At 39.7% G+C, this 20,641-nt stretch overlaps 1 protein-coding gene across 2 annotated transcripts in view; it reads right to left on the bottom strand.

Annotated features, from left to right (window-relative positions):
* The window catches only part of CDH11 (cadherin 11), a 232,403-nt gene extending 226,118 nt beyond the window's left edge, over positions 1-6,285 (bottom strand). For both annotated transcript variants that reach the window (XM_021408541.1, XM_021408543.1), the window contains exon 1: positions 6,180-6,285. The gene's annotated coding sequence lies outside the window, so the exon portion shown is untranslated. The remainder of the gene's footprint in view (positions 1-6,179) is intronic.

Genomic DNA, 20,641 nt, shown 5'->3' with positions numbered 1-20,641 from the left:
TGTTATGCTCCTCCAGAAAGGTCAGGAAGAGCCTAGCCTCAGAAAAAGAGCTGACAGCAATTCAGATGCTTCAAGTACATGAAAAAGTAGCATTATTAGCATATAAATCCAATACAATGCAAGAGTAAACACTAATAATATTGTTGCAAATATTAATAATTTAAATCCAATAGAACAAGCTTCTCAAGAATGCATACATATGTTATGAACATTGCTAATTTAGCTGAGTCTAAAAATACATTTTTAAAATATTTTGTTTTGTTCCATCAATGATTAATACATACGGATAGACACTTAACAACTTATTCATATGGAAATAAGCAGTGACATTCCAGGCCCTCTAAGCAATCAATAACTTTTAAGCAAGATCTGCATTTTCTTCTCTGTATATCAGAACTCACAAGGGCTCTCACAGGCTCTCTGAGACTAGGGAAACAAATGTATTATAGTAACTATCAAAGACTGCTAAGCACAAACATATCACCTCTGACTCAGAAAATCCATGGATCCTAGCAGGCTCATGAAAAAAGCTGAGCAAGTCCCAATGCATTACTCTTACGCTACTCCCCACAACCACCCTTACAGCTGCAGAAAGACATACTGTTGTTTGAAATACAAGCAAATGCTAAATTCTGTATTTGAGTAAAGAAAAATAAAAGTAATCAATTGAAACCATTACGTCAAGACTAATGATGAGTGCTGTGAGGCAGATGAACCCATCCTGTGGGCCTCTTGCAAAGCATAGGAACCATTCTCACAGCTCTAGCTCAGTGCCCCACCAGCACTACCTCCATTGTACGCTGCTCGCGTGAAAGACATTCACACAAACAGCGCTTACCACTTCATTCCACAAGCAGTGAGCTGCGACATCCTCAAGTGCATTCCTTCCTTCTCTTCTCATCAAGGGCCAAGTCTGGTATAACTGACAGATCACACTGCCTGCAAAGCTCACCGTCCCTGTCTTCGCTTGTGCTCAGGGGTATCCAAGAGCACACAGAAGGCAGCACCATTTCACAGCAATGTCGCCTTTACTCTGCAATAATCTTGCAGAGTATGCTTTTTTTTTTTCTGGGGAGGGTCATTATTTTATAATACTTTGTATATCACTGATATTTTCCTCTCCTAAAAGACCTTCTGGAAGATGCGTCAGCAATTTACACTGTAAATAGGAAAGGAAGTGGATTATTAACATTTGAAAATTACCTGCTGCCTGGATGGGCTTGACACAATAAGATCCGAAGTTCAGACAGACATTCACAGTACTTGATCATGAGATTGAGCTCAGTCATTCAGACACAGCCACAAATTTCTTTACTTTCTGATCACTTCACAAATCATATTACCATAAATTACTGAAATCTCATCAGTAATGAAACGTTTTGTGAAAAGAAATACAAAGCATAGGTCACAGTCAAGTTGATTCTAATGAATATTCCTCTTTCCATTAAAAAATCTTAGATTACAACATGCCCTTCACTGTTACAAGGCTGAACACCACCACTATTGGCTACAACGAGCACCTCCAAATGGTGTACCTGATTAATTAGTGATCTTAATTCAGATTTCATTGTACTTGCAATTCTGAAGAACTGAAGTCAGCTGTGCTGATGGCAAATTCACACTGAGAGTCTTTTTAACCCTCCACCCTGCACTCAAAAGATAGAAGCCTGAACAGACTGGGGAAAAAAAATAAACATCACTGCACAGAAATGGCTTTAAGAGGAAAAACGAGAGGCAAAGGAATATTCTTGACTCCTCTGTGCCATAGGACGATACACAGCAGCCTTATTTTGCAACCTTAACAGTGAATGAGCAAGATGACAATCAAAATATCTGATAAAGCAGGGAGAGGCACGGATCAATAACCAGACACTACGAGAGAATCTATATTAACCTTAGGAAGTGAGACAAAACCTCTATCTGCAGCTCTCCAAACACAATTCTAAGAGGAAAAATAGGCAGAAAATACAGTCAGTTTTCATTACACTTAAATTTGCTATATTTTGCTTTTCCAAAATCCTTTTAAATAAATACTAAATTACTCAAGTAAAACACATCTGCTTCTCTGTTTACAGTGTGACTATTTTGATTCCACCACTACTCCCCAAAACACCTTTTTCTGTCAGGGTTTTGTCCGTGAGGACACTGGATACTTCAATCTTGTATTCAGGCATTCTATATCCTGAACAGAAACAGCAGCTTCTGCGAGGAAGGTGCTTTCACAATTACATTTCACTCCGAGCTGTTCTGTGCATGAGGCCATGCCTGGAACAGAGGCTGGTATGGGGTGTGCACTAGGGGAGGTTGTAGTTGTAAAGTTGGAGAAAACAGGTAGAAAAAAGACCTGGAAAATGGTTTCTGGCCCAGGTGGGATTTGGGAGGTCACCACTCCACGGTCAGGGGCAGAATCACTGTTCCTTGAGGAATTTTCCTTCTGCTTCCTCTTTTTGGTTTGTGATTTGCAGAATACTCTAAAAAAAAACCTCCACTGAATCTATTGGCTTTATGTAGCTACGTTGTTACGGTTCCAGATTAATAAAGAGCCAATACTTACTCAGCAGCACAGTTAGTGCAGGTCTTGGGCACTGCCTTCATTAGAAACCAGTTCTGCTTAGCATGGAAAGTGAAGGGGCAAGGAGGTAGCGGATAGCAAAAAAATGTGCTGTGCTCACCATTAGCAACACGTAGTGAGCTTTAGGAGGAGACATGTAACTGGCCTCAGGACTCACTAAAGGTTTCATGTTCTCCTGTGCTTTCTGATAATATACCGCACATACAGATCAGGAATTGACCTAAGTGACACGAAATATAATTTGATGGATACAGGAGAACATACAGGAAGCATTCTCCATGGTTGTAAGTCTCCATTATAGGAGAAATCATGTGTACTCTGCTTATTATCACTAGTTCTCTCCATTTAAAAGAAAAAAAGCCATAGCCTTCCATTTATTTGCGGAAAGGGCACAATCCAAGAAGCCCAGGTTTCCTTATTCCAAAACTACTTTAAAAGTAACTTGTGAAATTCTGTGTCTTTCTACATAGGTGATATAGTTTCCAAAATGCAGATGAAAGTGAAGTGAATTCCTCTGAACCATTGGGCGGAATCGCTGCACTGACTTGTGCCATTCTTCCCCACATTTCAGAACCAAAACCACACCAAGCCTGAAGGTGATGCTGGAGAGCGATCTCCTTTCCCACGTCATCCTCATATCCCATCTCATCCTTTTGGCCCTGAATCTTCATAAAACTAAATAAAAGGGACCACATTTGAATTTAGAACTGTAATGGCTTTGATTTCCTTCTTTCATAAATTTTACTTATCCAAGTTTTCATTTTTAATTTTCATGTGATTCAGAAGAAACAAGGAAGCAGTCGATGATTCTGATTCACGAAGAACTAAATGGCACCCATAACATTTTTTGTCATATCACATTAATTGAAGTATTAAGTTGCCTCCTGGGTGAAATAGTGACATTTCCTTAGCACAAGGGGAAGTTCCTTATACTTGAGCTCAGTCTTTGGTCATGCATTTTTCAGAGCTGTGCAACTAAGCCTGTACTGGTTTTTTATGAAGCTTGTATACATGAGACAGTTGCCATTTTGTGAGGTAAAAAAAAAATCAATACAATATGGAACAATATAGTGTGAGAATCGCACATTCTCTCGTTATCTGAGGCTTTATACCTCCCCTCTTTTCTGCTCCTTTTGAAATTGCTCCTACTTGCACCATAATATCCTTCATGACACAAAGAATTACATTCCTTTTCCCTAAAGTTCTGTTTAGTAGTAAACACCTCCAATAGTTCTTCAGTTCTGAAGAAAATACAGTGCCTAACTGACACATCTTGGTTAAAATATGTCATGATCAAAGATTAAGTCCTCATCATGAAATGGCAGTTCTTTGTAAGATGCTTAAGAGGATAAAACTTTTGTGCGACAGATGTCACAATAAAACAAAGTAAAACTGTAGGATCCAGGAAAATAAGTCTTTTTTTTCTTCTCATCAGTGATGATAAATAGGGGGAGGAGAGGGAAATAACTTATACACATTTATCTTGACACATCAGTTTTGGTGCATACAACACTTTAAGCAGTTGAAATCGGAAAAAAAAAATGTATCTTATCAGGCCTGCATCAAATGGATTTGTCTATGTTTAGTTGAGTTACATTACAAATTACTGTTGCATATTAATACATCTCTCGAGATTTACTTGTGCATCTGCAAGCCTCAAGAAGTGAAATATTTTACTCTCATCATCATTCAACTCATGGCATAATAATACTGCTTTTGCTACACTTCACCATCCCCAACTTTTACTGTCTAACCACTGCATTGATGTCATTTTTCATAACAACAAGGCTACTGAAATTAAAAGGCAAGAAAGCAGAAGGAACTGGGGAGCTTGGAGGGCAAAATTTGTGCCACACCTACAGGAAGCCCATCCAAGTAAACGCACTTCATTTCAAGAAAAGCAGGTAATTCCCTAAGTCTTACAGCCCAAATTTTTTGCCAGATGCTCAGTAAGAGCCTTTAGACAAAACCAGGACAGGCAGTCTGCCCAACTCCAGGTATTCAGTTCTGCTATGTTGATGTGCAAGCAAAACCTTAAACACAAACTTAGCAAGTTCATTTCTAATGCACAAAATTAAAGTTACACAAATATTAGCTAAGTCCATACATACAGGTTATAATTCCCATGTGCAAGCAATGAAAAATTACAATACTCATTTGCTAAAGTATATACTTTAAAACCTCTTTTAAGCATGCAGCAACAGTAATGAAAACATCTCATTTCAGTGTAATACACTGAAACCCTGGTGCCTGACATTTTAAAGACTAATTCCTTGTTCACCAATCTTTCACTTTTCCAGAATTACACTTTATATCTCTGTTCCTACAATGGAAGCACTGGATTTCTCTCCATTTTGCAGAAAGATGTCAAGAGAGACAAAACACGTTAAGCCTTCTCCTACACATCCCACATACAAGCTACATTAAGCATACTACAGAAATTTCTCATCATCAAGCCCCTAAGAAGAAACTTCCTAGTCTGAATATCAAAATTCAATAAATACGTTTTTGCCATTACAGCTATGATCCACACAGGAACACAGAAGACAGAAGAAATAAGTTACTTTATTTACTCACACAAATCAACAACTGTAGAAGGAAAAGTCTCCTAGAGTCTCCTACCCCCATGCCAGAAAAATAACACTTTAGTTTTCTTAAACAGCTCACTCACTCAATACAAATCAAGCATTTTCCAGCAGTTGAAGGGCCCCCATTAGGCCCTGTTGTACTCTGAATGCCAAGAAATGCAGCTTTGGTCAACTTCGTATTTGCAGTGATTTACATATATTTTGTTTCCTGATGTGCATTGTTCCTGGCGCTCATCTGAAGTGAGGTAAGGCAGATACCCAATAGCCCCTCTCTTCAAATATTCATAGTGATTAACTGAAGGATTAGATTTCTGGTTCTGTAATGGCTTCATTTTTAAAACCTTTGAATGTTCAGACCCCATGCTTAGAGCGTGGTTTTACTTGCTAGGAAACAGATGTGAAAAGAGAACACGGACAACCCAAGAACTGGTCTGGCTTTTTAAATATTAATGGTGCATTAACAGACACAGTCCCCAGGCATGGCTGAAGTGCATTTTTCATAGAATTCTATAGATCAGAAAACAACCAACCATCGCTATGTGCTCCTTTAATTTCAGCCTCGTATAGAGCAGCTTTAGAGCTCCCAGTCAGTGTTTGCCCAGCTCCTGCAAAGCAGGGCTCAGTCGTCAATTAAAAGCCTTGCCATTATTTCCCTTCTTCTGAGATCGTGCCTCATAAATAGGGCCAGAAAAGTCTCAGGAATTATTCCACCAGCATGGTAATATTTTGTTGCTTCATGTAGGGGCTTTCAGAGCATTCTTACCCCAACTACATGTACGAGGAGTTAAATATTACCTGTTGGCCCACTGCTTGAGAAGCGTGTGGAATGGCTTTCATCAGTGCCAAAGCACAGCAGAGACCTCTTCCAGTAGGTAGGGTTGCAAAGCAAAGTGCTCTTAGATTCGCATCTCATTTGAAGAAACATTCAATTTCAACTTAGCAAAAGGAAAAGCGTCTTCATACAATTATCAAAAGTAATAAAACACTTATTACGCAGTGCCATGTTTTCAAAATCTTACCTTTCATGTCACCAGTTTTCCAAACTAGGCAAAACATTCCTCTCCACTCTTCAAAGCAGGTTGCTTTACCTCCTCTCGTGGTCCATGAAAAGCACACCCATAGCTCCTACAAAATTTTCAACAAAAATACAGTTTGGAGTTTGCATACGGTAAGAGATCTCCCCCAAACCTGAGACACAAATTAAGAGGGTTTCCCTGGAACCTGAGCTACTTGGATTTACAGTCATAGGCAGAATCACAATTCTGGTTTTAAAATATAATTGCCAATGTCCAAGACTAGCGTTGTCATTAGTAATGAAAGCAACAACTACAAGACCTACTCAAAATCTTTTTCCAGCTCAACACAAACAAGGTTTAATAAACAGTAAACACATATTTGAACCAGTGCATGCTTTCCTTGCTGCAGAAGACTTTAAGACTTATTTCAGAGATGATCCCATTTACTCAGTTATGGGAGGGAGATGTGAGTAATACAGAGCAACAGATAGACAGGAAAAATATATTTTTCTGTATGAACATGCACAAACCTGCTTATTATATAAATAAATAAAAACCAGAAAATAATCTCGGTGAATTATGTATATACTCAAGTTATGTAAAATGAAATGAAAAACATGAATCAACACTTAATAAGCCTCAGATATCTTTCCACAGAACAGCTGATAAGCATTCTCCTCTCCTTCCCTCCCACATCAGCACTGAGCTCCAAGTGAGTAAAATATTTTTGGACACTTGGTGGTTTGATCAAAATCTCCTGAAAGGTTCTCTTATGTCTCCTCTGTTTCCTGTACTTTACATTTCATCCAGCACAATAACAGAAAAAAAAAAAAAAAAGACTTCTGTTATTTCAGCTGGTAAGAATTTAAGAGCCTCACTGTAAATTCTGTGAAAACTGACAAAAAGATGCTTACTGCCTGTGGCACGCTAAAGGAAGGAGTACTTTCTCAAAGACTCTATTGTTCCTAATAGTAAATAAACACGCAAAAAATATTACTGGAGTCACACAGTAGTTAATGATCAAAATTTACCTGAGTGAATTAAAATTCTTCATAGCTTTCGTTGTTTAATCCTTAGTCTAAAAGTGCTAAACATTATATTATGTACAAAATATGACAAAATTTGGGCCCAATCCAGCAGAAAAGCCTCTAGCCCCCAAGACAACAGAGACAGAGCAGCTGACTGGAAACAGCTCCACCTTGTTCTGAGGAAAGGCTGTAGCTACAGATGTCAAGGAACAGGTCAACAGAGCAGGCACGAGCTGCAGAGCAGATTGGGTAAAAGAAGAAGTAAGGGTCATCAAAACCCTGACTCCCTCTCACCCGATGCCAGATCCCAAGTACAGCGTGAAACAATTCTATCGCTCACCTCCACAGCACACAGAAATCACTAAGGACTATTTTATGGACTTCTACCCTTACTAACTTCTAATTAAAATCCATATCCTAAACATTTCTTAGATATTTTTTGCACGTGCTTTTGTTCAGTTCAATTTTGCCACTTAAAGTGGTTCCAAATTTCAGTTGCAGCCATTAAATGTATCACCAGTTAGTGTCTAGCTCTCCAGTCTCAAGGCTACCGGACTTTTACTTTGGACCACACAGCTAGTTTGAGTCGCTGCAGCTGTTAGATGAAGGTCAGTTATAATTTCGTCTTACCTACAACTAACAAAAATCAAGAAAAGCAAAACATAACATTTTCCAGAAGAGCATTGTAGCCCAGCAACCTGCAGAGACAGTAGAAAATGCAATACATTCTCTGTCAGGTAATTTGGTATTTGAAAAGGAGCGTTGACATAATTCTGATGATACCTTTATCTCCTTTTTTTTTTTTCTTTAAAGGAATTTGATAAACACAGTAAAACTTTGTGATGTGATAGCAAAATAGAAGGGCAGCAGACCTTGTCACCTCCCTCAACCCGAAATGCTCCAGTTCTCTGATTTGGAATTTTCATCCATCATCATTAAGTGGTCACCTCAGAAAACGCCTAGAGAAATGCCTATCAAGAAAACAAAACCATACAGAAAAAAACCTACTGATTGGAAAAGGCTGTGTTTTGGAAAGCCATTATAATCTCATCAATTGACAAAATCGTATTTCGAACTACCAGCGGCAGGAAGTCAAACGAGGGAAAAAGCTCCTTATAGCTAAATTAATCCATTCAAAATTCTATTCTATGATTGAAACCAAGTGTAGCTAATGACTTGAAACCCCGAGCAAATTTTGAACACTGTGGTTTAGTTACGAGGCTGGTCCCTGGTGGCAGGGAGGTGGCTTTGGCCACTGGGGCAGCACTGCTGGGCTCAGCCTTTGGGCTCTGTACAGCTCAGTGCAGGGTGTGCAGCCAGGAGCTGGAACAGCTGCGCTCGAGCTGCGACAACCAGCTGGCTCCTGTGGCCGTGACAGAGGAAAAGGAAAGGAAAAAAAAAAAAGTGGCTTCTTACATTTATTTTGACTGCCAAAATTGTCATCTTCTCAGTGTTTAAAGCAGACAGGTCTCCAAATACAACCAAATGGTGCAATACCTTCTAAAAATTGCCAACTACAAGAAAATGTCTTTCAGACTAAATAAAGTCAGTAATGACAAACACATGAAGCAAAACTTTGTAGAGTAATATAGTGATTAAATCTGAGCACTGTGCTTAGCTTTCCAGATAACTCTGGTGCCAGACGCAGTGTGGTTGGCATCCTTACGGCTGTGGGCTTTGAAAACCATTTCCTCTGAAAAAGATTTCTATCCTGCATCTATCCAGAAAGATGATTTCCTTCTTCCCTTTTGCTCCTGTTGCAGAGGACAGCTCCTGCCAGCACAGTGCATGGCCATATACCTGCACAGTCACACACTGTGTTTGCAAAAGGAGAATTAGAACATGCTGATTTAAACTAACGCTTGCTAACTGTATAACAATATAAATTTGCAAGAAAGACTTTGAAATGGAAATTGTATATTTCTTAACACATGATTAACGTTTCACTAAAAGAAAGCCGTCCAAATTATCAAACAAGGGAACCATATTCTGTGACAGCACAAATAAGCTTGAAGTTATTCTAAGAAAAATGGTGAAATCTGAAAGTTGTTGGGGCATTCTTTTTTAATCCTTATTGCCACTTGGCTATTAAAACTTGCACAGAAAATCTTCCAGGAGTTCTGAAGCAGAGCTCTCGTAACCTCTCTCTTTTTCTCTGTAGTCTGTACTAATATGACCCTGAAGTTCCAGCAGGAAACAACTCCAACAGCTTTTACCTGAGAAGAGTAATAATTGAACGTAACTTGAACTTCCGAAGTTTCTGCCAAAGAGTCTGGAAGTTTATCTTACAAAACACTCTGAACCTCATAGAGCACTTTCAAAAACACTTAAATACAAAAGGGCTCTTTGCTTCTTAAAAAAGGAGAGAGAGACAAATACAGTACAGCAAACGCTGTCTTTCAGTCCAGACATGTTCTGTGCGTAAGAATCCTGCGAAGCCCCAGAAAGATCACACACATCCCAACACAGAGAGTCACTGCCTGACTCTTCACAAGGATATGGTCTCTTTTTTTTTCCTGGCAGCAACCGATGCCGTGAGCAGGACAGAAGTTACTGAGGGACTGAAGACTCATGTTTGATAAGGACTCAGAGGGAAGAATGGCAATCTAAAAAAAGGCACTGTATTAACAAAGGCTTCTAGAGAAATGTTACATTACTGGAGATGAGACTACAAAAAATGAAATGCATTAATTATTTAGGTAAATGAGCAGTTACTAAAAAGACACAAAACGTCAATTAATTCTAGAAGCGTTTCTATTCTTTTAGCTATTTTATTTTTAGGCTACAGGATTGCTTCGTATGTGAAGTGGACACCATTTCTCAGTGCAAATAGCACAAGATTAAGTGAGCAGGCCAACACTGCAGTACGCAGCTGTGAAATATTAAGTTTGAATTTGGTGGAGTAAACTCCGTCCGCTTTTTTTGCATTCGTCAGTCTCTTTTCTGTATGTTTCCTTCTGTTTTGGCATACGAGCATACCAACAGAAATGTACATTTTTTTTCTATGACTGAACAGAACTCTATATGAACTGCATGCAAGTAATAGACACAGCTTGGACTGGAAAACACTGACCCGCACCTTACAGGTCTGTTCACATATACCTTGTTCATTAAAGATGAAAACATTAGTAATGAGGCCAAACAAACAAAAAAACTAACAAAAACAAAACAACAGCCCTAGTCTGTCAAGTGGCACTAGTTGGCGAGTTTAGAAAGAATGTAACAAAAATCCCATTGAGCTGCTGCACAGAAAAGTTGAGCAGTGACAAAAGAGTTTCTGCATGCATCAAGTCAGACAGCAGGATGAGGCAAGGGCTATAGCCACCATGGAAGAAACACAGAGCACTGTCTGACAAGTGCCACTATAGCAACCACCATATTTGATGCTGTTTATGATGCATGTGTACTTGTATCAACGGTTTACAGGCGTTCGACCCAGTTCCGTGACGAAGGGGACGGGGGATCCACAGGTCCACGCCCCAGGAAAAGGGTAAGGAGATGGCCCTGAGAGCAAAGAACAGCAGCAACAATCTGAGGAGAAACAAACTAATTTACTAAATAAGATATCGGAATGCAAAACAACACACTATGATACAACATAATTACAATTTAAGCTGATAAATCCAATACAGAGAGAGAGAATGTCCCAAAATCAAGGTAGGCCTTACTCTACTACCGACAATAAGACGGCTGGAGAGAGAGGTGCTGCCAAGATGAGAGATGGCGGGAAAAGGGACGAGGTCTCGTGATCTGCAAGTTTTTATACTGCGAGCTTTTATCTTTTCCCTCCGGCTGGAAATGGTAACAGAGGAGCAAAGTGCCGTGGGGACTGTAGTAGTCCTTCTCTTCTGAGAACCAGGTATATCCACTACATGATGTTATGATGTGGAATACCAGCAACTGAAAATCACAAAACCATGACAACTTGGAAAAACACTCGAATTACAAAGACCAAATGTTCTGCTTGCACAAATCTATGTAGCTTCATGAATCTCTGTGAAGATATCTATACAATCCATTTTGATTCCTCAGTATGGTAGCCTAAAACAGAGACTTCAGAGGTTGTGGGTGACTTGTACGTTCTTCAGTGAGAGCAAACAACATGCAGCCCCTCGGCTGTAAGAATGAGAAATGCATCTTATGTGCACGTGAAACATTTCTCCATGAAAGGAGCTCTTTGTTTTGTGATAATAAATGATTCATGACCACAGAACTGTGATGGGGATCGCTACCAGTGACTTGGGACATGTTTTAAATCAGTAAGAAAGTTGTTCACACTTTTAATGCAATAGTGTTAATCAGGGCTCTTTTTCAAAAGCTCTCTTCTAAGCTGGTGTCCATCAGAGCAACCTCTGGGACCAGCCAGGCCCTTATGTTTAACTGCAGAGCTGTACAATTGAGCCTAATAAAATTAGAGTCATGGTCACATGGTTACTATAAAGTAACACAAACAATTACAAATATCAACAGAAATTACGCACAGTTTTCTCTACCCCATGATAATTTCATGTACCAGTGATAGCTTGTGCAACAAATGGACAGCATTTTAAAAGTTAGTGTTTCTCTTAATTATTTCATTGACAACGTACCAAGTGGTTCCAGACTATTATTGATCTCCACTCAGATTTCATCCAGTAACTCCTCCCCTTGCTTAAAACAAGCCTATCAGTAAGCAGTGTGGAAACAAACTGAACACTGGCAAACAATGATTCTAGAGCTATTTTTCAGCAAGTTTTTAAATTATGCAAATAAGTTTTGAGGAGGAACAGAGAAATGTTCCATTCAGCCCACCTGCCAGGCCCCCGGTTCTGCAACACCAGCTTTAACTTGCTCAGTTTTCCAAGCTGAGACTATGATGATTTCACACGGTAACCCATCCGTAGGCTGAAGTGCAAACAGCACGTGGCAAGACTCAAGCGCCCATGTTCCCCAGCCTGCAGCACCCCAGGAGCAGCAGGAGGAACGCATAGGGCAGGTTCACACCTTGTCAAGAAAGCAAGGAAAAGGCAAAGCTTGTGGTTTTACTCAGTGTCCTTCTGCACATGGATCTTTAAAGGGAAATGCTTCAGAGTACAGGAGAAGGTGAAACATGTCAAGAGCACTTTTCTATCAGCAGCCTCATGTTCCATCATAGGAGTTTTATCTGGTCTGCAGATTAGCTGGCAGGGCTGCAGAACCACCTGCCACATTTCTGTGTGTCACCAGATAGTACAGCCTATAGTGATGGCATGTTTCTGTCCCAGCTCCAGGCCCTGGCTTTATGACTGAAACGCAGCATGTCCTGTAGCAGCCCCAGCTGCTAGTGGAGACCAGCAGCAGCTCCACACACACCACCAGAGGAGCACCAGCGCCTTCTCCCAGTTGTTCCGTGGCTGCTTTTCATACTATCTGAGTCTCTGATCACATTAATAACATACTAGTTGGCTTCACTTTAAGGAACATAACTCCTCTTTATTACCTGTAGTTTGGAAAGCTCTTTGTATCTGACAGAAGTGAGTATGAAGTCAGGCACCCAGCTTTCTGCCCAGCTCAGGCTGCTGGCTTTGAGTTATAGGCAGCCAACCCCTTCTCTTTACACACTTACGGCCAGCTTTGCAAAGGTTGCTTGACTAAGGAAGGATTGGACCACAGGCAGCAAAGCACTTTTCGTGCAGTACTTTTTCCACATTCTCCTATCGAGATGTTTCCGAGCTAGGAAATATTATGAAACAAAGAACGAGTCCTGCTGTTGATTAAATAGCTGTGATTTAACTAGTAGGAAGTTTGCACATCTGTTTCTTTGTCTCCATTTTTGCTGCTTGTACTATTGCAAAGATTATGCGCTGTGTGAGTCACATTATAACTTCTAATATTAACAGCCTGATTTCCCACATTCGCTGTTTTCTCCAGAAGCATGAATTACAAAAGATTTCTCCCCTCACTTTTGAAAGCAATTAAAAAACAAACTATTTAACAAATCACTAACTGTCAGAAAGTGTTCAAATTAGATCTTTTATTTTCCTGGCTTTCTTGCATTTGACTTGGAACAGAACCAACTGGCTTTCGGATCTCTCTTCAACATGCACTTCTAACTAACAATGCTAAAGTATTGAAAACAGCAAAACAAGAAAATTTACGTTTTATGGTACTGCTTTAACAAGCAAGAAGAATTTCCAGAGATGTATTCCTCCACCAGGTATTGTTTGGATTTATTTCAAACATCACGTTACCAGTCTCTAAAAGATAGATGGTGGCTTGCTAATATAATTTTTTCCTCATTATTCAAAATAAACATTGATGCAAAGCAGAGGCAGCAAAGGAAAGAGAATGGAAGGGAAGGGGAAAAAAAATAATCACTCCCTCTCTATTTCCTAATAGTCTGGATAAGATGGATTTGTATGTTCTGGCTTTCAGTAGCAGAAATAGAATTGCTATATAAATGTCAGTTTGAGCAGAAATATCCGACAACTCCGGCCCCAGCCCCCACCACCAGTTCTGATTATTGCCAGAGCTGCCTTCTTCCAACCCCATGCTCAGAATGGTTTCATTGTAAGCGGAAAGGGCCTCACTTTTCCAATGGAAACATTGTTATCTTACAACAGCTGTTTATAGTTAACTACAGCCATACTTAAAGGCTTTAAAGTCTGCTTCTTGTTTAGTCTTGTAGGTATGGGAAAGGTTTTTGGGAGATTTAACCCACGATCAGCCGCAGGACAGCACCAGGCAGTCACACCGAGAGCTGGGGAAGGCACCGCATCGAGGTGGCAATGCACTAACCAAAGCCTGGGAATAAAACCCCTCCTTTCCATTTGCCTCGCTCAGCAGTTAAAACTAATGAAAGGTTAAAATTTCTAGAGCTAACTCAGCAGAAGCCTATCCAAAAGCACTTATCCAACCCTAAGAAATATGCAGCACTGAGCATTTTGATACCAAAGCATGGGAACTAGTAGAAGAAAGGAGAAATTGTCATTTTCTTTTTCTTTCCCCCCCCAAGAAAACAAGAGGCCGCCTTCTCAGGTTTTGATTCCCCTTGATTTTAAGCTACTCCTTGCAGACTAATAACAACGGTTACTTAGAATGCTTTAAAAAAAATAATAATAATGGAAAAAAGATCTTTTTGCCAGCAGTACTTCTCTCCTGTTTTTCCTTACAAATCTCAACAGAGAATGATATCACTCAAAGCACTCCACACCATTTGGCTGGCTTGTAAGAACACACAGAAGGAGGTGGCAAAGGCTTACTGTAATTAAAATGTGCTGCCGCTAATGGGACACAACAAAGGGAGCCGGGAAAGAAGAAATGCTTACGTGCACACGGCTGTGCCTGCAAGGCAGCTCTGGTTTAACGGCAGCAGGAATGCTTCCCACACCTAATTGCCACCAACAAGCTGTCTGCTTTGCAGTAGGGTTGAGTACAGTTAAGACACAGGATTTTTCCATGACCCTAATTCAAGGTTAGAAGACCCAGTGTTCTCTGAGGTATTTCACACAGTACAAGTCGCTCAGTAAATACTCAGCATATCTAACTTCAGCCTCTAGCAGCTTTTGGCAACTTTCGGGAAGACACATGACACTTGATGACTCTGCTTGCAGCCTAACCCCTACAATTACATACAGATGGGAAGGAACAAGAGGTTTAGTGTGATTTAGTTGTTTCTGTGCCACCTCTTTCCATATTCATAAGTTACACTTTTCAAACGATGTATTTTTATCAAGACCTTGCACCGCACATTCCTTCTACTGTAATAATTTAAAAATTATTTTGAGTGTGCAGATACATTTGTTAAGCTTGCAGGCTCTTCATATGACAAATAAGGAAAACTCTGATTAAGTCTAGCAGGTTTTTTTTTCTAATTCTTTAATTACAGTATTCAACCGATTTACAAGATTCTTAAGTACTTCCTCCCTCCTCCCCACTACAGCTGTCAGGCAAAGCAGTACAGATCACTTTGATTAGATTAGGCCAAGATACCAGGCTGTGTTCACTTCTTTTGCCCTGCCCTCTAGAACAGCACTGTACTATGATTAGCAAGGTTTACTCGCTGATCCTGTCGTCGTTTTTAGGTTCAAAACCATCTGGGCCTATCCTGAATCACCTCTCCCAGAGAATTATTGAATGGGGCGGTGAATTGCTCTGAACATATAGAAGCCTTCTCTTTGTTGTCTGAAAGTTTTCTTTTAGCAGCCTGGGACGTGCCAAGAATAAAATTCTTGGGTTATCGGATTTTTAGCACCGGCTAAGCTGTGAGCAGACTGGCTGCGCGTACCCGTCGCGCCGCAGTGGTGAGAACGCGAGAATGTAAGGCTCCATATAGGAGACTGCCGACTGACGTGAACTGTAGCATCCCAGCCATCTGCTCAACAAGTATGTTATATTTTGTGTTGCCAAAATAATCTCAAGTGGGATACGTATGCCTCTAGATGTCTGATGCAAAAGAGTACTGAGCTCTTCCACTTTCTAGCACCTCCAGTTGTAGCTGGGCACACTTTGAGCTTAAACTCCACATTTTAAGAAGAGATTTTTCACTATTTACTCTGCTAAACAATGGAAATTCTCTAGCAACAAAAAGGCACGTGCACATTTGAGCGCATCTCTGGGCAGAACAAGAAATTCATCTTTCTACTGGGAGCTGAAATAATTTGCAAGAAGTAGCACCAGGCATTCAGTGTGGGTTATCGTTGATGCAAAACCCAGAGAAACGCGTGCTAGTTAACACATGCAAACATCTTCTGCCTTCACAAAGGATTTTTTTTTTTTTTTAAACCTTATACCTCACCAATAAAAACATGGGAAAAACAGCACTTCTATTTAAAGAAAGTAGCAGTCTCTTCAATCAAAAACACTGCTGACCACCAAAAGACCAGCTTGGGCAGTTACAGAGTTATGAGCTATAACACAACAAACCCTTTCCTATGCTCCTTTCTTCTTGGGTTGTCCTATTTCAGGAGTCAATATTTGTTCTCTTTCCTTTACTTGGTAACAACTGAAATTATTCTAGAAAAAGGAATGAAGGACCTTCTTCACTACTTGTACAAAACTGAAGACAGTTACTTCAGATCCAAGAATTAATACCAACTAGCATTTACATAACCAAGTTAAGAGAACAGCACAAGCAACTGAAGATTATGCTAGAACATGGACTTTTAAAGCTACAGATAAAAAGCACAGCAAACTTTTCTGTAGAATGACTGAATTAAATTAGAGAGAGATGAACTTTTTCTGAGTACAATGAGAAAGATTTGAAGAATTAGCCTTCAGCATAACAAAGAGCCAAAATGCATCACATACCCAGAGCACACACAGTTGAATAATTCCCAGAAATTTATTTCCAGAAGATAATACAAAGGCTGCAGTACAGAGGTTTTCCCTTGGTTTTACTGAAGTAGTCAGATGCCAGGCTGTCCAGCTGGCAGGTTCAGCTACCAATTTATTATCATGGGCTTCATACCCCAAGAACACGTACAATGAATTAATTGCAGGTCTCAATGTCCTGTGAAGTCAATGGAAGGTTATCTGTTGACTATGCTGTAGTTCTACAGCTGATTAAATTCCACTGCTTTGGATGATCAGTGTTGTCTATGAGGCAGAGTTTTGGGGTTTGTAAATACTTTTTTTCATAACAACATAATTTTGTAACAAATACATAGGGAAAAAGGGATGTAAGATAATTTATGTTCCATTTCAAAGACAACATTCCTTTTTAGAAAGCATTTTACACTGCGGGTGGTAGAACTAGATACTAACTTTTTGCACCGTATCTATGCCAAATGAATATACTCTGCTTTACTTCACATACTCAAATAAGGGCAACCTAGGTTCTTCAAAGTTTACAGAATGGTTATACTTAACAGAAAAAAAGGTGCTGCATTTAGAAGAATCCAGTAGCAATCTCCACAGCCAGCAAGCTACATGCTAGCATCCAGAGAACCATTCTTACCATCCTGCAACATAAAGTTCATAGACAGCTTGCAATCAAAATGAAGTGTGCCAGAGCTTGTGTCAGAAGGCATTTCACTACAAAGCCACCATACAGAAGCAAAGCTTCAGAGCTATAAATTGGGTAAGAAACACTTAACTAGAAACAAAAATAAACACAAACCTTAAATAAACTAAATCACTTATTTATTTGGAGTTATGTGCCACATTTTTTCTACAGTTACATTAACAGAGTTAAACTAGACTTACACTAATGTATCTGTAAGAAGAAAAGTAGCTCAAAGTGTTGCTGATTAACTGCCTCACTACTCACTTGTACATCTTTTTTTGTTTCTCCTCAATTACAGCGATGTGGGTTGGAAAAATGTACACCGCATCATTCCCTACCACACACAAAGAGCTTGGAAGGTCTGAAACATTTTTAATTCACAATTAAAAGATTAAAAGACAGATTATGTCATTCAGAAACAATACAATAACTAGATTAAGATTTACACATTGATAGAACTTTAAGTAACGTTGTAAGATGCAACCACAATCTTCCCTTTTTTCCGTACATGGAATTGAGTGCATTACTCTCCAATCTCTGAAGACAAATTTTGCACTAAACTTCTAGGGAAAGAAAAAAGCTAACAGAGCTGTAGGATGCGAAGTGCAAAGGAGCCTGCAGTGCCCAACTGCTAACTGCTCAGGGAGTTCTATAAGGCACAGAGACAGAGGGAGGACACAAGGTAGGTCAGTGCAGGACACAGCGACTAGTGCTGTGCCTCCTGCCCAAAGCTAGGGATTTGGCAACCTGCTGAGACAGCTGTCATTCTCCTGTTCATGGACTATAGCAGCAAACCCATTCACGACACTACGATTCTGTGCCAGACATGAAGCCCCAGCCCACTGGAGTTCAGGGGGTACTGGTATGGATTTCACTCAACCCCAAATGCTCAGGAGCCAAAGACTTTGATCAGTATTTTCAAATTGTATATAACCTCCTCATGCTAGTTCTGTTCTTTTGCAGCAGAATTGAGCCAGGATGTTACAGAGGCCTTGCAACTTGCTTTTGCACTGAAGCCTTGTAGCTGTATTCACCACACATAAGGATTATGCTACAGGTACAAGTAAAGATGGGGCTACTGTTCCCACATCAACATCTGGATCATCCTTTGACCACTATTTTCAAGGCAATGACTCTTTGCAATTCAACAAGCACCCAAATGCTGAAAGTGAGCATTTGTACGATTCTGTCAACTCAAAGCTGCCCAAGACTACTTTCAGCTTTTATTAAAATCTGTATGGGAATGGTGACTGTCACTGGGGAACAGGAACCGAGAGTGGCCTTGTGAACACCCCAGTGTAAAAGAGAGGAAGGCTGACTAAGGAGAAGAGAACAGGGAACTGTTACCATTCACATGCAGCTGTTAAGAAAGATAAGTGCATATGCACGATCCACAGGCAAGTAAGACCAACAGCTGGGACCCAGATTGATGTTTGATCATCTTGCAATGCAAGGTCAAAAACTGGTATTTGCAAAGAGGCAACACTCAGGATCTCATGATGGTTTTTGAAAGACAACGTTTTCTTCTTATTCTAACTGATGTCTATAAAAGCATGTATTTTTATGGCTAGTTTCACCACATCTAATTTGTCTCCTACTTCTGTGCTGCTGTGAACAAACCACATAATGTGCTATAAACACTAGGAAAGATCATCATGGAGTTTAAGAATTCCTAAAGCTTCACTTCATGTAAAACTTCCACACAAGAACTTTAGTGAGCTGCAACTGAATTTTTGGTAAGATTATCCCTAATGTGTGGATAATCTGAAAATGTATGGATTGTACCATTTACAGTACAAATGGACAGAAGTTGTTATAGCAATTAAAGTATTTTGAATAGAGACAGCGACTGTGCATCATAAAAAAATGACAGTCACCTCTCTTGAAGATGAAAGCACCACGTATGGTAACAACAGCAAGCCTCAATCCTGTTTCAGTTCACGTGTGCTCCCTTCCCCATAAACCACTGACATTTATCATCTGCTGAATTTAAACCGCCCTTGTTATTAGAAAGCTGTAATATCTTAGGAAGGCTCCTTTTGCTGCTCCATGCTTCCACCCACCCGCTTCCCAGCTGACATCCATGGCACCACTGCACCTCCTCGTCATCCCCATGCCTGCCTGCTGCAAGTGCTGGCCTGGGCATGTTGCTTCCTTGTTACTGAACAAAAAGTCATTTTTTTCCCTTTACCAACCCAGACTTCTAACAAAATTAACTTAAATTACTATGTAAAATGTAATCAGCTTTGTAATAGGTCACTTAGAGAACTATGATTTTGCTTTCAGGATCCCTTTCCATTATGCTAATTCCAAACTAAGGTCCATGAATGCTGTTAGACCACAAGTTTTATTTCTGCAATGCTGTGCAGTCAGGCATTAAAGGAAGCGTCAGCTAATAGTGCGAATGGTGTGACGTTACAAAACTAAAAATGCACTTTTAATAATATAATCAAAATGCTGGTCATGCCTTTGGACAACACAGAGTCATTAGAGCAACATTGAGCTGTTCACCAAAGCTTTACTTTTTTCTTATCTCTGCCCCTGGTGGGTGATTTGATTTCTTTTTTTTAATTTTTAAATTAACCTGAATTTTCCTCTTAAGTTTGCACCTAACTACAAAAATTGAACTTAGTCATACTCTGGGCCTCTAAAAAGTACCATTCAAGTTAATTAAAAAAAAAAAGGGGGGAAACAAAAGGGCTTCCAGGTAACATTCCCGTACAAAAAAAAAAAATTCCCATTTTAAATTCCTACAAACTTAGCTATTTCTTCTTAAAATAAAACATTTGCTTAAACTTGCATTCTGTATCACGATCTGACAGTGACACAAGAATAGTTTGTCTCCTATCCAGGGCTACTTTCAGGATTAGAAATCTGAATTAGCAAGAACCACATCAGAGTTGCAGTTGTTCAGTTATGTTTATGGCAACCAATGCAAAACCAAAGCTGGGAAACAGCTTCAATTGAGGATGTCCACCTATATTTCTACAAACTAGAAGGCACACCAACGTAAGAAATGTGTCTTCACATTAAAGTGCCTGTTTTCATCACTTCACACAGGTTTGTGGAGTCCTGAAAATTAAGAAAATAGTCTAATGAATTGTAATGCATTCTTCTGGGATTTATCTATTCAGAAGTGGTAAAACATCAATTAATACTTTCAGGGCTGATTGTATGTGCTGGCCCTTTGCTCCACTCTACTGGCCTCCGGCAATCTGAAGACAAGAAAAATTTCCCAAGTTAGGAAGAGGGATGGAACACATTAATAAGAAGGTCAAGATTAGAAAGATTAGAATAGGAAGAAAATAATTCACAGAGAGCTTGCAGAAAATGGAAAGAAAAAAAACAACAAAAAACCAACCACCATTATTTGCTGAAGAGAACAATGAATCACTGAGGTAAGGTTACAGAACTCTGGTATGTTACATTTAACAGTGGATTAGAAAGGGGTGTGCAATGATTTAAATCTCTTA

The sequence above is a fragment of the Numida meleagris genome, chromosome 10 (genome assembly GCF_002078875.1).
Source record: "Numida meleagris isolate 19003 breed g44 Domestic line chromosome 10, NumMel1.0, whole genome shotgun sequence".
NCBI classification, from domain to species: domain Eukaryota; kingdom Metazoa; phylum Chordata; class Aves; order Galliformes; family Numididae; genus Numida; species Numida meleagris.
Note: the sequence above shows the minus strand (reverse complement) of the source record. Positions and strands in the feature narration are given on the sequence as shown.